A 15,653-nucleotide genomic window follows, 5' to 3' on the forward strand; every position below is an offset into this window, starting at 1 on the left:
GGGCACATAAAAGACCATCAACATCGTTAGTCCTTTGGCAATGCAAATCTAAATCACTGTAAGATATACTTCATAAAATTAAAGGCATAGTTTTAAGCTAAGTAAGCCAGTTTGAAAAGACTACAGACTGTGCAGTTCCATTTATATGACACCCTGGGAAAGGTAAAACAATAGAGATAGTAAACAAATTAATGTTAACTAGGGACTCTCCAAGGAGGACAATGAAATAGGTGAAGTAGATGGAATTTCTTTAGGGTAATAAAACCTTCCTGCATGGTGGCTACATCATATTGTTTTTGAAACCCTGCATAACTTTATAATACAAACAGTGAACCTAAATGTATGGAAATTAAAAATATTATTTGTTAGCCAGGCATGGTGGCTCATGCCTGTAATCCTAGCACTTGGGAGACCGAGGTGGGTGGATTACCTGAGGTCAGGAGTTTGAGACCAGCTTGGCCAACATAGTGCAACTCCGTCTCTGCTAAAAATACTAAAAACTTATCTGGGTGTGGTGGTGCATGCCTATAATCGCAGCTACCTGGGAAGCTGAGGCAAGAGAATTGCTGGAACCTGGGAGTCAGAGGCTGCAGTGAGCCATGATCACACCACTGCACTACAGGGTGGGCGACAGAGTGAGACTCCATCTCAAAAAACAAACAAACAAAAAACAAAATATAAAAATTATTTGTAAAAATTATTTAAATACTAAAATATTTAAAAATAAAAAGAAAATAAATGATATGCTAAGAAGAGAAAATTGGATCATGTAAAATTCTCAATTAAAACCATAAAGGGAAGCAAACAAATGGAAGACAGGAGGACGAACAAAGAACAAGGGCAGCAAAAGAAAAGCAGAAATAAATACAGTAGATATCAATCTGCTATATCAATAATCACATTGACTGTCAATGGTCCAAAACCACCAATGAAAAGACACAGATTGAGTGGATCAAAAAACAAGACCTAACTGTATGTTCTCTAAAGAAAACTTATTTCAATATAAAGACAGGTATAGGGAAACGTAAATTAAAATCAAAATGAGATATCACATTATAGCTGTTACAAAGCCATTATCAAAAAGAGTGAAGATAACAGGTGTTGGTGAGAATGTGAAGGAAACCCCTGCACACTGTTGATGAGAATATTAATCGGTACAGCCATTTGGAAAAAAGTATAGAGGCCCCTCAAAAAATTAAAAATAGAACTACCCTAAGATCTAGCAATCCCAACGCTCGTTACATATTCGAAGAAAATGAAATCAGTATGTTGAAGAGATATCCACACTCTCATGTATATTTTAGCATCGTTCAAACCACTGAGGCAGAAACTGTTAAAACAGGAAAAACAGACGAATCCACTATTATAGTTGGTGACTTCAACACTCCTCAATGAGAAGTGTTTAGCATTGTTCACAATAGCCAAGATATGGAATCAACCTATGTGTCCATTGACAGATAAAGAAAATTATATATCTATCCCCAATGGAGTATTACTGAGGCATATAAAAAGGAAATCCTGTCATTTGCAACAACATGGTTGAACCTGGAGTACATTATGTTAACTGAAATGTTAAGCATGCAAAGATAAATACCTCAAGATCTTACTCATGTGAAATCTAAAAAATGGGATTTCGTACAAGTGGGGGTATAGAACGGTAGTTACCAGAGCCTGGGGTTGAGGGTGGGTTTGGGCAGATATTTGTGGATGGATAGAAAATTTCAGTCAGAAAGGAAGAACAATTTCAAGAGATCTATTGTACAACATGGTCTCTATAGTTAAAAACATACAGTCTTATTTTTAAAATGATAAAAATTAGCTGGGCATGGTGGTGTGCACTGGTAGTCCCAGCCACTCGGGAAGCTGAGGCAGGAGGATTGCTTGAGCTCAGGAGGTCTACCCTGCAGTGAGCTATGGTGAAACCACTGCACTCCAGCCTAGGTGCAGAGGGAGAGCCTGCGTCTGTTTTTAAAAATGCTAAAAAAGTGGATAGAACGGCCGGGCGCGATGGCTCACGCCTGTAATTCCAGCACTTTGGGAGGCCAAGGCGAGTGGATCACGAGGTCAGGAGATCGAGACCATCCTGGCTAACACGGTGAAACCCCATCTCTACTAAAAATACAAAACATTAGCCGGGCGTGGTGGCGGCGCCTGTAGTCTCAGCTACTCGGGAGGCTGAGGCAGGAGAATGGTGTGAACCCGGGAGGTGGAGCTTGCAGTGAGCTGAGATCGTGCCACTGCACTCCAGCCTGGGTGACAGAGCGAGACTCTGTCTCAAAAAAAAAAAAAAAAAAAGGTGGATAGAAAGTGTTCTCTCCACAAAAATGATAACTATGTGATAACTAATGTTAATTAGCTGGATTTAGCTATTCCACAACGCACATTATTATTCAAACCTCATGTTATACATAGTACATACATCTCGTTTTATCTGTTATTTAATAAAAATGGAGACACATATTAACTGAAAGTAAAAGATGGAACAAAATATAGCAAGCAAATAGAAACAGCAGGAGTAGTTATATTAATTTCAGAAAAAGCTGACTATAGAGTTAGAAAAATTATCAGTGAAATAGAAACGCATTACATAATAATAGTGGGGTCAATTTTCCAAGAAGGCATAATAATTCTAACATATAGCAACAGAACATAAAACTATGAGGCAGAAACTGTTAAAACAGGAAAAATAGATGAATCCACTATTATAGTCGGTGACTTCAACACTCTATGAGAATTAAAAATAAAATCCTAAGCCTCCCAACTGACTGAACAGACAGGACCCCAGGGAAACTGTAAAGACTGAGTTTCCAGCCACAATGGGACAGGAAGTGGGACATGCCTCCTTATCATCTGTCTCTTTTGCAGTTTAGACACAGCAACTGACCAGCATTCATGTTAAAATAGAGATCATAAGAATGAAGGAATGAACTCTTCTTGGTGGCAATAAGATATCAAATTATAAGCAAGACCTAAGGCCATGCCAGGCAAGGGTTAAGTCACTCACCCCTATACTTGAAGAATAAACTATGTTCTAACTCACAGGAGGTTTATCTTTTTCTCTAGCCAATAAGCAAGTACTGACTTCCACGCCAACTATCTTAAAACAATTTGCAGCTCATCCACCGCCAGACGCTGACTCCACCCTCTGTTCCTCCAGTCATAGCTACAGCTTTGATTGCACAAGAGACTGATTTCAGTGACTTTCTTCTGATAAGAGCCCACCAAACATGTACTGGGTCTGACTGGTTTATAGAGATTGTGTACTTGTCTACCTTTGTGTCCTGAAAGGGGCTTCTGTGCGTAGGGCCTAACTGTAATACATTTAAATGTTAAGTCTCGGACGGGCGCGGTGGCTCGTGCCTGTAATCATACCACTTTGGGAGGCCAAGGCGGGTGGATTACCTGAGGTCAGGAGTTCAAGACCAGCCTGGCCAACATGGTGAAATCCTGTCTCAACTAAAAATACAGAGGCCGGGCGCGGTGGCTCAAGCCTGTAATCCCAGCACTTTGGGAGGCCAAGGCGGGCGGATCACGAGGTCAGGAGATCGAGACCATCCTGGCTAACATGGTGAAACCCCGTCTCTACTAAAAATACAAAAAACTAGCCGGGCGTGGTGGCGGGCGCCTGTAGTCCCAGCTACTCGGAGGCTGAGGCAGGAGAATGGCCTGAACCTGGGAGGCGGAGCTTGCAGTGAGCCGAGATCGCGCCACCGCACTCCAGCCTGGGTGACACAGCGCGAGACTCCGTCTCAAAAAAAAAAAAATAAATAAAAAAAATAAAAATACAAAAATTAGCTGGACATGGTGGCAAGTGCCTGTAACCCCAGTTATTTGGGAGGCTGAGGCAGGTGAATCGCTTGAACCCGGGAGGCAGAGGTTGCAGTGAGCCATGATGGTGCCACAGCACTCCAGCCTTGGGGACACAGTAAGACTCTGTCTTAAAAAAAAAAACAAAAAACAAAAAAAAAACCTCAGTCTCCACACCAAGGTGAACATGGGTCATAGGTTACACGCATGTTTGTTCAGTACACATGCCATAGGGCTACCTTCAAGAATATTTATAGCTTTTTTTCTTTCCAAATTTATAGATCTTACGATTTTTATGTTAACAAGTATATACCCTAAAACCCCAATAAAATTAAGATCAAAATCAATAAAAGGCACATAACTGGTAAACTTCAAAATACACAGAGATTAACCAACACACTTTAAAATAACACATGATGCAAGAAATCTCAAGAGAAAATTAAACGGCATTTTGAACTAAGTTTAAATTAAAATGCATCTTATCAAAATTTGTAGAATGCAGTGAGGGAGCGTAGGGGGGAAATATATCTATTGAAAACAAAGCAAACAAACAAACAAAAAACATTGGCTGGGCACAATGGCTCACACCTGTAATCCCAGAACTTTGGGAGGCTGAGGTGGGCAGATCACCTGAGGTCAGGAGTTGGAGACCAGCCTGGCCAACATGGTGAGACCCTATTTCTACTAAAAATACAAAAATGAGCTGGGCATGGTGGCAGGCGCCTGCTCTCTTTTGCTTTTCTTTTTAAAAATTTTTATTTATTTATTTATTTTATTTTTTTATTTTTGGAAACGGAAACTTCCCATCAAACAAGGACTCATCCCAGCTACTAGGGAGGCTGAGGCAAGAGAATCACTTGAATCCAGGAGGGAGAGGTTGCAGTGAGCCGAGATTGGGCCATTGTACTCTAGCCTGCGTGACAAAAGCAAAATTCCACCTCAAAAAAAAAAAAAAAAAAAAAAAGGGCCACGTGTGGTGGCTCACTTCCCAGGACTTTGGGAGGCTGAGGCGGGTGGATCACGAGGTTAGGAGATCGAGACCATCCTGGCTAACACGGTGAAACCCTGTCTCTACTAAAAATACAAAAAAAATTATCTGGGCATGGTGGTGGGTGCCTGTGGTCCCAGCTACTCAGGAGGCTGAGGCAGGAGAATGGCGTGAACCTGGGAGACAGAGCTTGCAGTGAGCAGAGATCATGCCACTGCGCTCCAGTCTGGGCAACAGAGTGAGAGACTCCGTCGAAAGAAAGAAAGAGAAGAAAGAGAAGAAAGAAAGAAAGAGAAGAAAGAAAGAAAGAAAGAAAGAAAGAAAGAAAGAAAGAAAGAAAGAGAGAGAGAGAGAGAGAGAGAGAGAGAGAGAGAAAGAAAGAAAGAAAGAAAGAAAGAAAGAAAGAAAGAAAGAAAGGAAAAGAAAAGAAAGAAAAGAAAGAAAGAAAGAAAGAAAGAAAGAAAGAAAGAAAGAAAGAAAGAGAAAGAAAAAGAGAACATATAAAAATCAATAATCTAAATTTCATCCATAGGAGACTTAAAAGTAGAGCAAACTAAATCCAAAGAAAGCAGAAGAAAATAGAGAGTACTGTAAATAAAGTGAAAGCTAAGTAAAAGATAAAGCAATTGGAATTTTCAAATGAGTATTGAGAGTTTCATAGTTTCCAGAGCATAGATGTGTCCGCAGTTAACTAGGAAAACAGAACACCCTAAACTGAACTCCTGCTTATCAACATGCAGGGGTGGCTCCCCTGAAATGAGGAGACATGAATCTTCAGGAATGATTAAGCAAAAGCACACAAAGCAGGGCAATTCATTTAGTTATTAAGTTGGAAAATACTGTAGCTATGAATAATCCAGCAACAAGGAATTTAGGTAAATTTTGCTAGGTACACAAGAAAAGGTACATACGACAGAAAAAAGTCAAAATACATGTTATGGTGTCAGAACAATGAGAAACCCATGAGGATTTTATAAGAACGTCGGAACACCGAAGAGGACGTGCAGACACAGATGGGTGCACATCTGCGTGTCCATGAAGACAATGCCCCAAAAGGCTGCACATTGCCCACCACCATCATTGCTGTCACCTCTGCAGCCCCCTGCCAACCTTGACTGAAAGTTACCTGGGATCCTTCTGTGCAGCTGCGAACCCCCCTCATCTGCAGTTTCCTGTGAAGCCGCTCTCACCCTGTGATGCAAGGTGGCCGTGAGCCAGCCACTGTGAATTTGTGATCCAGTGATCCAACCTACATCTGCAAAATGGCTGAGGGGACAGAAACTTCTCTGCCCTTCCCCAACCTTGCCCCTCCCCATCACCAACCCCTCCTGGTAATGCTGCTGCTCTTTGCCATCAAACAAGGACTATCCTTACTTGTTCCAACTGTCTTCCTTGTCAGTAGATCTCATGGACTGTGGGTAACACTTAAAAGAAGAAAAGGCATTCGAACTTCTCCCCACAGAATGCAGTCCTTAGGGAGCAGCCTCTGCATCACTTCCAGAGCTGCCCTCCCTCCCCTGCCCAGTCCCTTCATGGTCTGTCCTTCCTGCTTCTGCCTCCTCACATATTACTCATTCCAGCGATCCTTCCAACCCACTGTCCTTATCTCACGTCCTGACCTGTGCCAGATACACTGTTTCCTCTTTCCTTTCCCTCCCCTGTCTGGTGGACCCCGGCCCCTCACGCTCCAGCATCTCCTCCAATGCTCCTCCTCCTGGAGGACCCCTTGTCCATCGCATCCCAGGCCTGATGCCTGTCCCCTGAGTGCCCAAGGGCAGCTCTTGCACTTGTAGTTCAGTTTCTGTTGAGTTTTCTGAATCCCCACTGGTCTTAAACACCTGAGAATTTGGAAACTTTGTCTATGTTGCTCCCCTGTGAGCCCCACACCTGGAGTGGACAAACAGCAACACAGAAGATTTTGTTTTTGTTGTGTTTCACTAATGAATTAGTGACTCTCTTTACCCAAATGCTTGCCTACTTCCCTAGACACCCCATCTCTCTTTCAATCTGAAGAGGGTTTGTACCTGAAGATGAACCTGTTTCTTGTGCTGTCTTCTGTTCTCAGGTCAGGATGTGAGCCCTGACTCTGCCCAGCCCTTTCACCAGCCTCTCCATCCTCAATCCACCACAGAGCCCCTCTCATGGGCTATGCTGCTTCTACCTCATCTGTCCCTCTTCTGTTCTTCTGGACAGTTTTGTCCTTGCAAACCTAGGAAAAGTATTTTGTTCTCTAAAATTCACCTATATTAATATGGCTCCCTTGATAAATATTTCCAACGTTATTGTCATATTTCATCATTTCTAGTCTTTTTTTTTTTCAAATTTTATTACAATAGCTGTTAGCCTAGTGGTAGCCATGACATGCTTTTCATTATTTGCATGAACTTGTGCTGAAACCTGCTGTCATTTCTTGTAGGATGGCCTGCAGCAACACTTACAGAACAGGTGTGAAGAGGAATGGTGCAAATCGCACAGAAAATGCTACAGTCTCTTTTGTTAAGAAATGTTTTATTGCCATCAGTCTTCATGCCAGTGTGATTAAGATATCCAAGATTGTGCATTAAAGTCTGGTTTAGAACTATCATAAGCACAATTTCAAGATATCTATTAATTTACTTATGAATTAATTTCAAGATTGTTTATATTTTTATGTGACTAACACTTATGCTTTTATAACTACGGAAGGGCTTTTAACATAAATATCAGATAGACTCTTACATGTTTATTAGTCATGCCCCTCAAAATGACATTTTATTCTGTCAAGGAAAGACAACATATAGGAGAGTACTCTCATAAGATTATAATGGACCTGAAAACTTCCTATCACCTAGAGATGTCAAAGCTGTCATAATGTCATAGCACAATTACTTTAGTTTTTAGTAAATTAAGTGTAACCTTAGTTTACAGTGTTTCTAAAGTCTGCAGTAGTGTACAGTAATGTCCTAGGTCTTCATTCACCACTCAATCACTGACTCACCCAGCAGAACTTCCAGTCCTGCAAGCTCCAGGCATGGCAACCGCCCTATACAACTGAACAATAATTTTTGTCTTATACCATATTCTTACGTTTTCTGTGTTTAGATAGGTTATATGTTTAAATGCTTATCATTGTGTTACAATTGCCTATAGTATTCAGGACAGTCACATGCTTATAAGCTTATGGCTTGGGAGCAATAGTAAATACCATACATCCCGGATGTGTAGTAGGCTATGCCCTCTAGGTGTGTGTCATGCTCTCCGTGTTTGCACACTGATGAAATAACCAAACAATGCATTTCTCAGATGGTATTTCCATGATTAAGCAATGCATCACTGTACTTTGACAGATATATTATCCTTTTATTTATTTATGTTTTTGAGATAGGGTCTCACTCTGTTGCCCTATCTGCTAGATTTTACCCAGCCCCATTCAAGATGGAGTTGCTCTGGTTCACATGCCTCTGGCAGATGGACATTTGTTTGCCAAGCAATGCTGCAGTCAGGGGCTCTGGATTTCAGTCCTCCATACAGAGAATGTCAAGGGCAGACCTTAAGAAAAATAAATAAATGAATAAATAACAGCATTGATACTTTATGTATATTTTTATTCCAAATTAATAGATATGTTACAGGGGAAGGGTCCTGATCCAGACCCCAAGAGAGGGTCCTTGATATTCAGGGCCAGTCTGCAGAGTGAAGTGAAAGCAAGTTTATTAAGAAAGTAAAGGAAGAACAGAATGGTTACGCCATAGACAGCAGCCCTGTGGGCTGCTGGACTCCCATTTTTATTGTTATTTATTGATTATATGCTAAACAAAGGGTGGATTATGCTAAAATGCAGTGGCCAGAGTGCAGTGGCACAATCTCAGCTCAGTGCAACCTCCACCTTCCAGGTTCAAGTGATTCTCAGGTCTTTGTACCGCACAGCCACCCTGCAACAACCCCAAGGATGAAGGGCAGCCCATTAGAGATGAAGGAAATGGGTGTAATAGGTTGAACCACCTCACCTCAACCAAATCCCTGCATTTCCTGTGACTGGTTGTTATTTATGGCTGATAAACTTACTACATTTTATAATATATGGGCTTCCTGACTTGCTATGATTCAAATTAAAATTTTCAAATTAAACAAAAGCAATACACATTAATGGAAACTATACTTTGAGTGTCCAGTCTTTCTGTTTTTCTGTTTCAGTACAGTATTCAATAAATTACATGAGATATTCAACACTTTATGATAAAATAGGTTTTGTGTGGATGATTTTCGAAAACATTAGGCTAATATAACTGTTTTGAGCACACTTAAGGAGGATAGGCTACGCTACGATTTTAAGTAAGTTAGGTGTCTTCAATGCATTTTTGACTGATGACATTTTTGTTTTTGTTTTTGTTTTTTTTTTGAGACGGAGTCTCGCTCTGTTGCCCAGGCTGGAGTACAGTGGCCGGATCTCAGCTCACTGCAAGCTCCGCCTCCCGGGTTTATGCCATTCTCCTGCCTCAGCCTCCCGAGTAGCTGGGACTACAGGCGCCCGCCACCTCGCCCGGCTAGTTTTTTGTATTTTTAGTAGAGACGGGGTTTCACCATGTTAGCCAGGATGGTCTCGATCTCCTGACCTTGTGATCTGCCCGTCTCGGCCTCCCAAAGTGCTGGGATTACAGGCTTGAGCCACCGCGCCCGGTGACTGATGACATTTTTAACTTGTGATGGGTTTATCTGGAAGTAACCTCATCATAAATCAAAAAGCATCTGTAATTTAAATGGAGCTTTCTATTTATAAATGAGCAACACAATTCTCATTAAAATAAATAGAAACTGGTAAATTTTTTTTTTTTTTTTTGAGACAGAGTCTTGCTGTGTCACTGAGACTGGAGTGCAGTGGTGCAATCTCAGCTCACTGCAACCTCCGCCTCCCGGGTTCAAGCAATTCTCCTGCCTCAGCCTCCTGAGCAGCTGGGACTACAGGCGCCCGCCACCACGCCCGGCTAATTTTTTGTATTTTTAGTGGAGACAGGGTTTCACCATGTTAGCCAGGATGGTCTTGATCTCCTGACCTCATGATCTGCCTGCCTTGGCCTCCCAAAGTGCTGGGATTACAGGCGTGAGCCACCGCGCCCGGCAGAAACTGTTAAGTCTTATCTCCTCTATTGTTTCCCACAAAACTTCCAGTTTTCTTTACATTTGGGAATCATCTTGTCTCCTTTCATCACTAAATAAATACCACAGTTTGTATCAAGTTGCTCTCCATATGCAAGGAAATTAAAGTTAATGGTGTCAGATTATAATACACTAAAAGAATGAAAATGAGAAGTAATTTTTAAAATTTGGTTATTCATTTATTTATTTTTATTAAGGTCTGCCCTTGACATTCTCTGTATGGAGGACTGAAATCCAGAGCCCCTGACTGCAGCATTGCTTGGCAAACAAATGTCCACCTGCCAGAGGCACGTGAACCAGAGCAACTCCATCTTGAATGGGGCTGGGTAAAATGAGGATGAGACCTACTGGGCTGCATTCCCAGATGGTTAAGTCATTTTAAGTCACATCAGGAGATTGGCACAAGATACAGGTCGCAAAGACCTTGCTGATAAAACAGCATGCAGTAAAGAGGCCAGCTAAAACCTGTGAAAACCATGATGGTGACGAGAGTGACCTCTGGTTGTCCTCAGTGCTATATCCCACCAGCACCATGACAGTTTACAAATGCCATGGCAACATCAGAAAGTTACCTTATGTGGTCTAAAAAGGGGAGGCAGGGATAATCCACCCTTTGTTTAGCATATAATCAATAAATAATGATAAAAATGGGAATCCAGCAGCCATGGGCTGCTGTCTATGGCGTAACCATTCTTTTCTTCCTTTACTTTCTTAATCAACTTACTTTAACTTTACTCTGCAGACTGGCCCTGAATATCAAGGACCCTCTCTTGGGGTCTGGATCAGGACCCTTTCCCTGTAACATATCTATTAATTTGGAATAAAAATATACATAAAGTATCGATGCTGTTACTCTGTTGGTTTCTCACATCTTAAACATCTTTAACAAATGCCCCGGAATTGTTTTAGTCCATTAGACTGAGGATTTCATCACTTGTATGAAATTTGCTAGTGAGTCTCAGGGACTCATCCTGCAGAAAGGCTTCCTTCACTAGAGAATGTGTTCCTCTCAATACAATCCTGTTGGCATTTGTACAATTTACAATACAGGCCCTAAATCAATCCTGGTCTTTTTTTTTTTTTTTTTTTTTGAGACTGAATTGTTGGGAATAATGCTCAAAATCCTAAGGAGACTGAACACTCAAACGAAGGATTCTTAGCAAAGCAATTTTACTACTGCCCAGAGGGGTGCTTCTCCTTGGCCAGTCGCCATGAAAGCACACCTGAACAAAGGGGCACAAGAGCCTTTATTCCTGACGCAAGTCCTGCCCCTCTACCCTTTCCCCATTGGCCGGAGTCCGGTCGCACAATGTGAACTAATCCCGGTTGACTAGATATTTGAACTTTCTTTAGATGAGGTGGGCATGTAAGGGAGAGAGAGGAGAGGGGAAGGGGTGTCTGCAATGAGCTAGAGAGCTAGTCTCCTTTCCAAATAAGGAAAGGAATGTGAGCTGGTACTGATAAGCCTGGTACTGTGGCGTGTCTGGGCATGTAACAAAGGCAGAAAGGAAAAAAGGAAAAAAAGGAAAAGGGGCTGGCGGGGGGGTGGGGGTTACTATGAATTAAATAATAAAGGATTGATCAGGCTATTTGAAGAGAAACCTCATCATATCCCACAGAGTCTTTCTCTGTCACCCAGGCTGGAGTGCAGTGGCTTGATCTTGGCTCACTGCAACCTCAGCCTCCTGAGTTCAAGCAATTCTCCTGCCTCAGCCTCCCGAGTAGCTGGGATTACAGGTGCATGCCACCATGCCCGGCTAATTTTTTTTTTTTTGGTGGTAGACAGGGTTTCACCATGTTGGCCAGGTTAGTCTCGAACTCCTGGCCTTGTGATCCACCCGCCTCAGCCTACCAAAGTGCTGGGATTACAGGTGTGAGCAACTGCGCCCGGCCCCTAGTCTACTTTTCGTAGCCCTAAATTGTTTCTTCAGGAGGAAATCCATGTTCAGCTCAGGTTGAGGAATCCCATTTTCACTACCCAGGACACTAAGCCATCGATTTGAAACCGCCTTTGCAAAAAATCATAACTGAGAAAATTATTACAATGAAAGAGATCTGACCTAAACGACTCCATCTTGCTTCTGACCTCCAAGCCGCCCTTGTTCATTCCCCACTAACTTCAGGAGGAATTTAGTGTATAGTTTAGCTTTTAAACGAAGACGTAACAGACCTTTCCGAAAACAACACCCCTCCATCATGCCTTTGCAGGAATAACGAATCGGCTACAAGATTAGAAATTAGGGTTTAGGATTCATTCAGCTGGAGACTGCAGGACTCTAAACCGCCTCAAACTGCTCCTGGGGATAACATCACTATTGTGAAACCTAAGCTCAGTCAGGACTTGAGATATATTCCAGGCCCTGCACTCGATGGATCAGCGGATACCACCCAGATCAATAAACTGACTCATCTGATCTCATGGCCCCAACCCGGGAACTGACTCAGCGCAAGAGGACAGCTTCCACTCCCTATGATTTCATCTCCAACCTGACCAATCAGCACTCCCCGCTTTCCGACCCCCTACCCACCAAATTATTCTTAGAAACCCCTGATCCCCCTATGGGGAGGGAGACTGATTTGAGTAATAATAAAACTATGGTCTCCCGCACAGCCGGCTCTGGCTGATTTATTGTTTCTCTATTACAGTTCCCCTGTTTTGAGAAATCGGCTCTGTCTAGACAGCTGGCAAGGTGAATCCCTTGGGTGGTTACAAATTCACATAAAAACTACCTCAGAGAAGTGTCAAAGGTTCAGCCTAAACGATAGACATCAACCCAGAAGATAACCAATACAAAGGTGTTAAATTATTGACAGAGTAAAAAAAAAGAAAAAAAGAAAAGAAAAGAACAGAAAATCCCCAAACACTCACAAGCGTCAAAACTTAAAAAATGCTAACTAATAATAGAAAATCAATAAGGACTGTAATTTCCTTATTACAAGATCAGATTATAAAACTATATGCTACCTGGATATGGATGACAACGTTTTCTGAATGATATTTTTGGTTCACTGAAAACTAAAAAAAAAAAAAAAAAAAAAAAAAAAATACAGTAATCATTCATCAAATAGTAAGAAAAACTATATATCTATATTATTGGTTATCTGTGCAAACATCATGCAGACAATTACAAAAGCAAGTTGGGAAAAAAATCAAAGACTCCAGGCAATGTCTACAGTTTTTGGGTAAGGAGAAAAGCAAACAACATGACGACATTTCTATGTGCGCAGTGCGGAGTGACTGTCTCTACATTTAGAATGGGAGTCGCAATGTTCTGTCTACACAAATTAATTCTTTGTCCACCTTTTACAATTAGAACAAGCTAAACAATATAATGAAAATAATCCCAGCCTTTATTAAAGCATGAAATTCTGAGCATATTTGATCCTGTGCCTCACAGAAAATCTTGTTCCTCTCCTTTTCAACCAGAGGTATTTCACAGGAAATTTCTCGACAACACTAAAAAGCGTGTAACATCTGCTTTTCCTAATAAAAGTAATATTTCCATTGCACTGGTAAAGAATGATAATGGAAAATAACTGACAAGATACTTTGAAAAAACGATTATGAATGTATTTTTAAATACAAAAACGAAAGTTGTTAATACAGAATACGAACATGCGAAGTTGGTTTTAGATGATGTTTATGTGAAATTATAAAAAAGAAAACTGCATACAAGTATTAAAGATATTTGGACCTTAAAACGAAAACACAAAAGCAAGAATGAATATTACCAGGAAAGCCTGAAGCTGTTAAGTGTTCTTGATCAGCAAGCAGAATGACTGGAGAGAAAAGCCTTTCTTATGCAAAAGAACCGCATTCCTCAAAGAGCTCCAGAGGGAAGCCAGGGGGCAGCTGGCCTTGCCACTGCAGACCCCACAGAAGGCTCTGAGCTCAGCTGCAGGGGCTGTGGCCCCGCCCTTGGTGGGCGTGGTCTGCAGCAGGAGGACCGCATTCATGGGGCAACTGCGCTTGCGCAAGAGGGATGTCTGGAGGGGTTTCTGCCACCTCTGGTGGTTGCTGGGTGGGTACAAAATCCCAAAGGCTTCAGAAGGAGGGAATCCTAATGATGAGTGTTGACATCTCATAAAATCTACCAAGAATGGACTAAGCAAATAAAGCAGGGAACAATGTTGGGGAGGTTGCCTAAGATTCACAAGGACATTAAAGACATAAGTGTCAACAGTGATGGTGAGTTCTAAATCCTCCTCTTTTTTCAAGGGGCAACTGAGCATATTGGTGTAGGTGCAAGGCCTACAGGTTTTCGTTCGTTCTTCTTTACATAATAGCACACTGGGTTAAGAGAAGGCCCTAGAGAGAGAATTCTTGTGTTAAATGAAGTTTCTTACTAAAATAGTGTGATATTTTCACAAAGAGAAATAAACCAATGGAAAAAAAAGGGAGTCAGTAAATCAGATACATGCATATATACACAAATAATTTATGAGATTAATTGGGGAAATGCGGATTTTTCAATAAATATTCCAAGAAATACATTCACAGGAAAAAATAAAATCTGATCTATAACCTCACATTACACATAAGATCATTCCTAGGTGGATCTTAGACCTAAATATTAAATCAATTTCACACAGGATTTACATCTAGTTTGGGAACATGACTTCATGGGGTAGAGTAACATTTCTTTTTTCTTTTTTTTTTTGAGACAGAGTCTCACTCTGTTGCCCAGGCTGTAGTGCAGTGGTCCAATCTTGGCTCACTGCAACCTCCACCCTCTGGGTTCAAGCAATTCTCCTGCCTCAGCCTCCTGAGTAGCTGAGATTACAGGTGTCTGCCAGCACGCCTGGATAATTTTTTTGTATTTTTAGTAGAGATGGGATTTTGCCACATTGGCCAGGCTGGTCTCAAACTCCTGACCTCAGGTGATCTGCCTGCCTCGGCCTCCCAAATTGCTGGGATTACAGGCATAAGCTACCATGCCTGGCCCTAGAGTAACATTTCTTAATCTGGTCCTAGAATGTATTTTCCATACAAAAATGATATTCTAAAACACTTGATGTAAGTAAAGACTTCAAAGATAGACTCAGTCAAACTCCAGTTTCATCTATTCCTTTCTTGTAGGGCTTTAGATCAAATTCACTAGGGGAACATGGGAGTAAAACTAGTGCCGAGCTCTTGAGATGCTGTGAGGATTAAATGAACTAATAATCCATAAAACCTGTAGATTAATATCAAGTCTATACAAATGAATGTAGTATTTGCCAATACTGACATAAACAGTATTTGCAAAATAAATTACATACATCAATTATAAGTTGCATCATTACTTTACATTTCACAATGGAGAATAAAACCGCTGACAAGTCAGATAATCATGTATTTGGCTGTAAAATAAGATTAAAAAAAGTTTATCCTGAAAGGCACAATGTAAACATCCATGACCAAATCTTCTAGAGGCCTCTGGAGCAGCACTAGAATTTTTTTTTTTTTTCCTTGAGACAGAGTCTCGCTGTCACCCAGGCTGGAGTGCAGTGGGACAATCTCGGTTCACTGCAACCTCTGCTTCCCAAGTTCAAGTGATTCTCCTGCCTCAGCCTCCCAAGTAGCTGGGACTACAGGTGCCCACCACCACGCCCAGCTAAATATGTATTTTTAGTAGAGATGGGGGGTTTCGCCATGTTGCCCAAAGGTCTTGAACTCCTGAGCTCAAGTGTTCCACCCACCTCAACCTCCCAAAGTGCTGGGATTACAGGTGTGAGCCACTGT

The 15,653-nt window shown here is 41.5% G+C and overlaps 1 protein-coding gene across 7 annotated transcripts in view; it reads right to left on the reverse strand.

Annotated features, from left to right (window-relative positions):
• The window catches only part of SNRPN (small nuclear ribonucleoprotein polypeptide N), a 145,723-nt gene that overhangs the window by 99,440 nt on the left and 30,630 nt on the right, over positions 1-15,653 (reverse strand). For 2 of the 7 annotated variants that reach the window (XM_025389493.1, XM_025389495.1), the window contains exon 1: positions 13,661-13,865. The exons of the other annotated variants lie outside the window; for them this stretch is intronic. The gene's annotated coding sequence lies outside the window, so the exon portion shown is untranslated. Of the gene's footprint in view, positions 1-13,660; positions 13,866-15,653 lie in introns of those variants that run through there. 7 annotated transcript variants of the gene reach the window in all.

Source organism: Theropithecus gelada, chromosome 7a (genome assembly GCF_003255815.1).
Source record: "Theropithecus gelada isolate Dixy chromosome 7a, Tgel_1.0, whole genome shotgun sequence".
Taxonomy (NCBI): domain Eukaryota; kingdom Metazoa; phylum Chordata; class Mammalia; order Primates; family Cercopithecidae; genus Theropithecus; species Theropithecus gelada.